The following is an 8608-nucleotide window of genomic DNA, read 5'->3' as shown; positions in this document are numbered from 1 at the left end:
GCTGAGCAATCGGGGGGAGAATGGCCTTGGTCAGGGAGCTAACCAAGAACCCAATGGTCACTCTGAAAGAGTTCCATAGTTCCTCTGTGGGGATGGGAGAACCTTCCAGAATGACAATCATCTCTGCAGCATGGAGTGCTGTAAAAGGCACATGACAGCCCGCTTGGAGTTTGCCAAAAGCCACCTAAAAGACTCTGACCATGAGAAACAAGATTCTCTGGTCTGATGAAACCAATATTGAACTCTTTGATCTGAATGCCAAGCGTCATGTCTGGAGGAAACCTGGCACCATCCCTACGGTGAAGCATGGTGTTAGCAGCATCGTGCTGTGGGGATGTTATTCAGCGGCAGGGACTGGGAGACTTGTCAGAATAGAGGGAATGATGAAGGGAGCAAGGTACAGAGAGATCCTTGATGGAAACCTGCTCCAGAGCGCTCAGGACCTCAGACGGGACAATTCCAACAGGACAATGACCCTAAGCACACAGCCAAGACAATGCAGGAGTCTCTGAATGTCCTTGAGCCCGGACCTGAACCCCATCGAAACCTGAAAATAGCTTTGCAGCGACGCTCCCCATCCAACCTGATGGAGCTTGCGAGGATCTGCAGAGAAGAATGGGAGAAACTCCCCCAATACAGGTGTGCCAAGCGTCATACCCAAGAAGACTGAAGGCTGTAATCGCTGCCAAAGGTGCTTCAACAAAGTGTAAACTGTCTGAATACTTATGTAAATGTAATATTTCAGTTTTTTTTAATGTGCACACAAAATCCAACCTTTTTTTGCTTTGTTTTTATGGGGTATTGTGTATAGATTGAGGGATTAAAAAAATAATAACAAAATGGGGGTTCTGAAGGGGTCTGAATCTGTTTGTTGAGAACGCTCTAATGCAGTTAACATTTTAATTTCTGATTCCCTCTTTTAATTGGGATTTATTCAACCCGTATGCAAATGCAGTTGCATTATTTTTATGCCATTCCATAGAATCCTGGGGTCATCGACTACACTTCTATTGATCATCATTAATTAATTTAGTTTCATTTCAAATTAATCCCAGAATGTAGGATTTTTTTTCTAGGCTCTTTTTAGGGGAATCTGAAAGGTGCAGTTGGCAGTAGTAAGCGTGGTGATCAGATGAGCTCATATGTTTCTATTTTCTTAATTGTAGAAGATACAGGTGTAGATAGGCATAAAACATTATTTTGAGAATGTAATTTATATTATTTGAGTAGAAAGTGTATTCTCTTGCTTTTGGAGTATGTCTTCACCAGGCATCAATGAGGTTGTAATCAGACATATGTTGGAGAGCCTTTGGTTGCGTGCGGATTGTAGGTTGTCTTATTAGATGTGTCCTGCATGTCCGAAATGGTTTTCATGTCCGTCCCAACAACCAGTTAGAATCCAGTTAATTCTAACAATATGCTGTTCAGTGAATCAAAAAAAAAAAACATAGGATCATATGTATTTGGATCATACATATGAATAAAGGCAATTTTATTTCCATTGTGGCTACAGTTAAGGAAAGTGATTCTGCCTTTTTTATTATTCGCTTTTACCCAAGATGGTGATTTTGAGTTTCTTATGTGTCATCATGATTACACCTTTTAGTTTTGTTTGGGGCTGATGGAAAAAAAAACAGCCAGTTTGTACAAAAGGTTCTCTATTCTATGTGCGTCTTTTTGTAGCGGGTGTGTTTCTTGGAGCATTGCTGTGTCAATATGGTTTCATGCTAGGATATCAAGACAGCTGGAATGTTTGATAGGACAATTTAGTCCTTTCAAATTCCAAGAGAGAATAGCTAGCGTGGCTGTTGTTTTTCAAAAAGGAATGTTACGTTATATAATTGTTTTCTTTAGTGTTGATAAGCCCATGGATTTGTAACAAAAAGCAAGGACGCACCCGGAATCTCATCCATGGGTTGTTTCCCACCCAGAAAGCCTTGCCTTTTATTTATTTAATCATTTTTAGAAAATGGCTGTAACATAACATTTGGAAAAAGTCAAGACTTTAGGTCTTAAGTTATTAACTATCATATAATAAAATAGTTTTCTTATTTTAATACAGAATTGCTCTGTTTGCTGTCATGATAATGACAAAATAATAAAGTTCTATTTCGAAAAAATGTATTTATTTCCTTGAATATTCATAAAAAGTCTATCTTCAAGCTCTGCTGATATAGTCCCCAATCGGTATTAGATAGAAGGAATAGGAAAACAACTTGTGGTTACCCAGGTTACCCCATTGAAAAAGTTTTTGCTGTGACACAAACACAATTTTCCTGTTGTCTCCTCGTTTTAGTCAATTACAAAACTACATTTAATTAAGAAAAGTACAACTTGTGTAAAGATTACTTTTCAACATTGCTTGCTCCAGAGCGTTCTCACTACTTTAAAAAACGTAATATTGTAAGGCTTCCCTTATGCCCCTTTTCATGACGGTGCTAGCAGCCAGGTGAGTGGGTGCTAACTAGCTACCGACCAGAACATTACGCTAGGCAAGACCAATAACACAAACAAATTGACTATACTAAACAAGTTAAATGTCTTACCAGTGATCATGTTTTCCACACACACAGCTACGTGTAGCCTACTTGGACACCGGGTCCCCACATTTCCACGCCAAATAGCCTGAAGCCACAGGGCTCTTCAGAAGGCTCTATTTCCCTACGTGGGAGCATTGGGATCCATAGGTCTGTATTTACATGTACATTGAACAACAAAGCAGCTATACGGTGTGTTTTGTTGTATCTGTATAACAGAAAAAAATCAACAATGGGGGTGACTGGGAAAGAATATTTGTTTTCCCCAATTTGTGGTCGAGGGAAATTCCTTATCGCCTTGGACTATGGGAATTCCAATACTAGAATGGACATGAACCTTCTTATGATGGGATAAAAGGTCAGTCATTTTGGTCAGGGAGTTGTCAACAATGGTTTGCCACTTCTGTGATCAAATATTGTGTAAAACAATTAATTTGAATAATTTATCTGCACCTGTATGTTTGTTAGCTAGCTTGCCAGCCAGTTTTAGAGGAATAATTCCATACATTTTTATAATTAACTGCCAATATGCCAACATTCCATTCAAACAATGCAGTCAACCCACTGGCTGAAATCAGTTGATGATAGGACCGAGACAAGTTGTAAAAGAAACAAGAACTGATATTGCATCATACAATAGCACTCACAGCTTACCAAGAAAACACATATTTATGGTAATTTATGGTCTGTTTACATATATTGTAAAGGCTATTTTAGCATCCAAACCTCAAGATGTCTATTACAAGATCACCTTCACTAGTTCTTAACGTAGCTTCTAATAAGAATGTGTTTAACAGACATGCTTCTCTGTCATATAGAGAGAAGTCTGTACATCTGCCACAGTCAGAATGTTGCTCCCTCCTAAACATATCCCAGTATTAATCAATCAAATATATTTAGAAAGCCCTTTTTTACATCATCCAAGCCAAGGCTACTTACTTGACATTTTACATCAGCAGTTATCAAAGACCCAGATACAGGCAGGTGCCATCCAACACAAACCTGCAAACCATCATCATTCAGTGCTGGATAGTGGAGATGGCATTTGGGCCCAGCAGAGGGCACTGTAGCCTTGGATTCAATTTGAGGTGACTGGCTGTAGTATACAGATCTAGGATCTTAATTTGAGACGGTTTGCTACTGCATGAAAATAATCCTGCAGGAACAGGAAATGTGAATTATTACGTGGATTATGATTCATTTCAATTTTTGTAGGGATTGAAACATTTTCCGGAAGGGAGTATCGAGTCTGAAATGTTTTGCATTGCAGGAAAGTTATCCTGCAACAGGGTGATCAAATTATGATCCTACATCTGTGCCTGCATTTCTGTGGGAATTGAACCCCAGTAATCTAGTTGTGTGACATCTACCCTCTTACAAATCACTTGTTGGGGCTGCCATTCATTGATTGTCAGTTCCCTTATCATGTATGTATGATCACAATGCATCTGAAATACGTTTCCATGATGCTCAAAGGGCTCACCAGACCCATTTTGTGTATAGCCTACTGTACCTGTAGTGAAAAATAATGGAGAAACCCTGCTCTATTGTCATTGTAGGCTATAGCTTTTGATGTGCAGCCTTGACCAACATGGATTTATTACATACAGCTGCTGCTGCTGTTTTTATGTGAAAAACTGGATTAACCCCCCCCCCCCCCCCCGTTCTCTTTCTCTCTGTGGACAGGCCCAGCGAGAGTTGTGGTTGATGTCAGAAATTAGGTTAAAACCTCTTTATTCCTCTGACCCTTTCACAGATAAGCGTCTCTGATGGTCTTTTTTTCCCCTTCACTCTGTTCTGTGGTGCACAGAATTCCGAGATTTCTCTCTCCCTCTCTCTCTCATCCCGAGGATTATCTGTAAAATGCACAGCCGTAAGGCTACAATCCTCTTTACTTTGGGGCTCTGTTTTCATCTGAGGTCCTCCACTGGCTACTCTCCAGTATTTGATAACATTTTTCTTGAATAACTTCCCCTTAAGAAAACCTTACTGTGGCTAGTTGTCTGTTATGACTGAGAGTGTTTTCTAGTATTGACAGCAGGGGAGGGCTGCCTTCAACATCATTCTCCCAACACTTGTAATCATTCTCGTCTTGACAGCGTTCTTAGATTTTTTTTTTGTGTCAGTGTAGGAGGATGAGGATGTGAGTGTGTGTTGGCTGCTGTTGGGGTTTTCAAATACCAATGTCAGGTCTCATTAGTTGAGAATGCTGATCCATCCTTTAAAGGAGGTTAATTGCTCATCTCAAGCCTAGAGGTGCTAACCCTCTCTCCATCTCCGTCTCTCTCCTCCTCCCTATTTATCCCATCCCACTCTCCATCTCTTTACCTATCACTCTCTCTTTCCCTCCCTTTCTCCATCTCTCTCCGCCCCCCTCTCTCTTCCTTTCTCCTTATCTTTCCATCTCTTGCTCTCCATTTCTCCATCGCTCCCCCTCTTCTTACTACCTCTCTCCTACCTCCTTCCTCTCCCACCCTCTCCATCTCTCTACCCCACCTCTCTCTCTTCCTCCCTTTCTCCCCCTCTCCATCATTCTCCCATCCCCCCTCGCACTCCCTTCCCCCCTCCTTCTCTCTGGGTCCGGGAGTATATGAGCTCATCTGTGAGTGCAGAAAATAGAGAAGAGAATCCCCCTCAGTGAGGCCTCCTGTGATTGGAGGAGAATCCTCTGAGTGTTGGGCTTTCTTTGATTTGTGAGGGATATTCTTTGATGTTACGCGGATACCCTTTGAGACCACCGAATAAAATTAGGATTTGCAATTTATGTTCCAGATGCCCCCCCCCCCCCCCCCCCCAACAGTATTTTCGTTATTAATACGCTTATTTTTTGCCCCCTCCAATTTTAGAATTCACTGCACATTTGATGTGGTTCTGCAGTAAGAAAACGCATCACAATAAACTGTCGTAGTGCGATTTATACCTCCGTTATATCTTCCTCATGCCTCAGCAGCAATAGCCTTCCGGTGGAGGGTGTTTAGTGGCCCGCTTAGCCACAGACTGATAAGACGTTGGCAGCCACTTGAAATCAATTGAGCCATGCCTTTACCCCTCCTTATAAGTCCCCAGTGATGCATCCCCAGCCACAGCCCAGCCCCGTTCCAGCCCCATTAATGTATGATTAGGCCAGGCGTGTAGAATGGACCAGCCATTGAAATAGCAGAAGTTGACATGTCACATTTGATAAGACCTGGAGATCTGGTATATATTTGAACAACCTCCTTCTCTTCTCCAGGGAGCCTCTCTGCTCAATGTTTCATGGGTTTATTTTCATTCCGTGGCCCTTCTGTCGCCTGAGATTTGCTGCTCTCTCTGACAGAGCAGGCAGGAAGTGTGTGTTTGTGTGATCGTGGCTCGTTGAGGTGTGATGGTGTACACTCACACACATGTACACACACATACTGTATGCACACACACTCACATCATTTCAACATACAATATTGACGTAGACAATATGGACTCCCACTACATACACACACCCAATGCAAGGTGGAATTGTTGCCCACGTGCACTGGGCACACATGGTTGAGACATGTTGACGAATCCCAGCACACACACTCCAGCCTGCGGCATGGAGTCATCCTAAGCACACATGGACACGCACTTCCTTAGAGGCGTTTCACATTTAGCCGGCTGATAGCTGAGTCATATCCGTGTTTCTAGATGACATTGTGACTGATGACCAGTGATAACCGACGATCAACGAGCCCTCCGACAAAAACCAGGTTACTACCTGAGCTGGCCAATAAGAACTCGTCTTTTCACGTTTCGTATACAAGACGTTAGGCTACGGTGTGCCCTACTGAACGCAATCCTGATGTTTATCCACAATGAACTGAGACTGAACACGCGTGTAAAGAAGTCAGTTATTTTACAGTGCCTTAACAAATGTGTTGCTACAGAGACCTGTACAAGGCGTAGTGTAAGAGTGACACTGTCTGCACCACACTCTATCTAGTGAGAAAGTTGCCCCCTTATTCTGTTTGTCACTATGGTTACCACCCCTGGGTACCTTCAGAAGAAGATGTGATGATGATGGTGGGGTGGTTTGCCCTCGGGCCCCTCTCCTCTGTGGGTGTGTGTGTGTGTGTGTGCGTATGTCAGCCCCAGAACCCTCATCACGCTTCCCCTGACCTCTGTCACCTACCCCGGGGACTCGCCAGCCATCCAGGTGAGAAAAGCACGCAACTGGAATAAAAAGGACTATGGTCTATTTGTGTCCGTGTGTACGGTCCCTGGAGCAAGGTTGTGTGGTTATAATGAATTTTCAACAAAGATCCTTCACACCGATGAGCAGATCTGTCTGTAGATTTTAGAAGCAGCACTGCAGCAGTGTCCTGTTGGGTTGTTGATCAATGCCCTGACAGGACAGAGAATTCAGGGGAGACAACAGGTGTGCACTTGAGATTGTCATGCTTTCTGAGACTGGACTGTGTCTATGGACTCCTATGGGGACACCTGGATGCTATATGACAAGGTTATTAATGACACACCAAATTGAAGGACACATTCCTAGGTTGTCTTCATCGCTGGTCGTGACGCCCAATATGTCAGATCTCACAGCGCCCAGAGAAGTGTTCAATAGCTCGGCAGCCGCATGAATATGATACGGAAGATGGTATCTGCTTCTGCGACTGCAATAAAGACAACCGGGAACACGACGAAAGACTTCAAAGAGCGCAGCTTTTCCCTGTAGCTCTTCAATATCTCCGCCATTGACCTCCTGCTGCTCTTTATATTCTCCTCTCAACCGTGAAACACAACAACAATTTATTTACGGGAATGAATCGGCACACGGTCCATTAGCAAACTCTGACGGAGAGCGAGCGTCACGTTCAGGAGCGTGCAACTTGGGAGTCTAAAAATACCTTCATTGATATGTAACTGGAGTGAATCAAAGAGTACTCCATGCCCCAGCGAGCTTCTCATCCTTTTCTAATTAAGGTTTCCTCCTTTTTTTGGTGCATGGAGGTTTTAAAGGGAGGTACTTTCTCCTCCTCCTCCTCATGTCTGAGACGGTTGTTGTCTCACTCAGGCCCTCTGCTCATGCATAGTGACAAGGAAGAAAAAAAAGATTCCCCCCCCCCCCCCTGGGGCCTTCTGGATATTGTTGTTACTTTGCCCAGGGGCTGGAGGATGGACAGTGATGGGGCGTCCAGGTGCTGGGAGGATCTGGAGGATGGACAGTGATGGGGCGTCCAGGTGCTGGGAGGATCTGGAGGATGGACAGTGATGGGGCGTCCAGGGGCTGGGGGGATCTGGAGGATGGACAGTGATGGGGCGTCCAGGGGCTGGGGGGATCTGGAGGATGGACAGTGATGGGGCGTCCAGGGGCTGGGGGGATCTGGAGGATGGACAGTGATGGGGCGTCCAGGGGCTGGGGGGGAGGTCCGGAGGATTTAAAGTAGGGGGACGTCCAGGGGGTGGGGGTTCTGGAGGATGGACAGTGATGGGGGTTCGTGTTTTTCATTTCAGAGACCACCATAAGTGGTTTCAAACATGGTTTCTTACTATGGGCAATGTGGCGTTTGAACAACTGCAGAATAGTGTGTGGTTCTCTACAGATATGTGTATTTCTTTTGCAAGCTATGTATATCCTTGCATCTTTTTCCCCTTGTATTGATTTAACCATTATTAATTCAGGCTGGTCAATTAAGAACATACAGTATTCTCAATTTGCTACCTTTAGAACCTCGTAAGACCAAGATGGCCAAAATAGCCAGAACATAGCACTAACCTTTATACCCGTTCACAGCATTCTGCCACACATCGGGTAATAAAAAGAGACATCTGTTCGACGCTCTCTAGGTGTGTTAACGTGACGGTTCACTCGAATGGGCTTTTGAGAAGTTTCTAGGACTAGACAATCTGGTACAAGCAGACACTCTTGTTTCACCCTCGACCCTGCCCCCACTCAAGAGCTTGTACAGTAAACCAAGCCAAATGAGGGACATGATACAAATGCCGACAATAACCTTCTTCTGCGTCAAGCTCTGTAATATATTATGAATGGTTGCCAATGTAAGTTCAGACAGACAGACAGCCCAGAGAGCGCCGTCGGCAAATCATATCAA

The sequence above is a fragment of the Oncorhynchus clarkii genome, chromosome 20 (genome assembly GCF_045791955.1).
Source record: "Oncorhynchus clarkii lewisi isolate Uvic-CL-2024 chromosome 20, UVic_Ocla_1.0, whole genome shotgun sequence".
Classification (NCBI taxonomy): domain Eukaryota; kingdom Metazoa; phylum Chordata; class Actinopteri; order Salmoniformes; family Salmonidae; genus Oncorhynchus; species Oncorhynchus clarkii.
Note: the sequence above shows the minus strand (reverse complement) of the source record.